The sequence below is a fragment of the Drosophila sulfurigaster genome, unplaced genomic scaffold (genome assembly GCF_023558435.1).
Source record: "Drosophila sulfurigaster albostrigata strain 15112-1811.04 unplaced genomic scaffold, ASM2355843v2 ctg38_pilon, whole genome shotgun sequence".
NCBI classification, from domain to species: Eukaryota; Metazoa; Arthropoda; class Insecta; order Diptera; family Drosophilidae; genus Drosophila; species Drosophila sulfurigaster.
Genome location: NW_026909712.1, coordinates 38,364 through 40,000, shown reverse-complemented (window position 1 = coordinate 40,000; position 1,637 = coordinate 38,364).

The window sequence follows — 1,637 nt, the reverse complement described above, 5'->3', positions numbered from 1 at the left end:
TCTGGGTAACAGATTTCTAATTGGGGGCGATTTCAACGCAAAGCACCGATGGTGGGGATGCCGAGTCAGCAACCCTAAAGGAAGCGCACTACTTAGGTGCATCCAGCGCAGGAGCATCGTATGCCACACCACAGGAGAGCCCACCTACTGGCCAACAGATCCGACCAAAATTCCCGACACCCTGGACATGGCCCTCTCCAAAGGATTTGATAGTGCCAAAGTCTCGTGCTCTTCTAACGCGGACCTTTTCTCCGACCACAGCGCAGTGGAACTGCGGCTGAGAAAAGCTGCACATCCTAGGATGATCAAGAGGAGCACGACACTGCAATCCTACAAAGCCTGGCTAACGGAAAATGTCAACCCAGTGCAAGATCTTACCTCCACCGAGCAAGTGGACAACGCCATCAACGAGCTCACGCAACACATGCACAACGCCGCAGCACATGCTTCCCCCAGAGCCCCGATCTCTCCCAGACTACCAACGAGGGTCCTACACCTTTGGTCTTCAGAGATTGCCTCGCTAGTAGCTGTGAAGAGACGGTTGCGACGAGTATGGTTCCTATCCAGAAATCCTAGAGATAAAAGGGTATTTAACAGAGCCGCAAAGCAGCTTAAGGATAAGCTCCTAAAGCTCAGGCAGAGCTCGTTTGAGGAGTTCCTGGCCAATGTTGAGCCTGGAGACCCACAGCACAACCTTTGGCAGGTCACTCGTCACATAAAACGACCTACTAAGAGAGTTGCTCCAGTCCAGCGTGCTAGTGGCGCCTGGTGCCGCACAGAGCAAGAAAGAGCTGAAGCTTTTGTGGAGCACCTCAGCGAAGCCTTCAAGCCGATAATAAGATGCACCGACCTGGATATCTCAGCTACGCATCGTGCCCTACAACTATTAGATGAAAACACCAACAACAACCAAGAAGAGCTAGCTATGGTCTCGGTGGATGAGGTCAAACTTGAGATCGAGGGACTCAAGACGAATAAATCGCCGGGCGCTGATGGCATTGAAGCACTGGCTGTTGCTTCTTCCCTCTCCTGCCTACAACTCCTCGCCAACATATACAACAGGTGCTTTCAGCTAGGACATTTTCCAACCATCTGGAAACGAGCAGAGGTAATTCTTATACCTAAACCTGGCAAACCTGAAGCCAATCTTGGCTCTTATCGTCCGATAAGTTTGCTGTCGATACTCTCCAAAATACTCGAAAGAGTATTTTTGCGCAGAGTATTGCCAGTGCTGGAAGAAGCTGGGTTGATTCCGGATCACCAGTTTGGCTTCAGGCGTTCTCACTCCACCCCGGAACAATGCCACCGTTTAGTCAGAGTGATACTGGACGCATTCGAGGAGAAGAACTACTGCTGCGCCGTAATGCTTGACGTGAAGCAAGCTTTCGACAGAGTCTGGCACCCAGGGCTACTGCTTAAGCTTAAGAGAAACCTGCCTCAACCCCATTACGCATTTCTGCAATCTTACCTCGACAACAGAAGCTTTTATGTCAGATGCGGAGATGCGCGATCTACCACAAAAGGTATCGAAGCCGGTGTACCACAAGGCAGCGTCCTAGGCCCTCTATTGTACACGTTGTACACAGCGGACATGCCTACATTTTTCAACGAGAACCTATTGGTTGCCACATACGCCG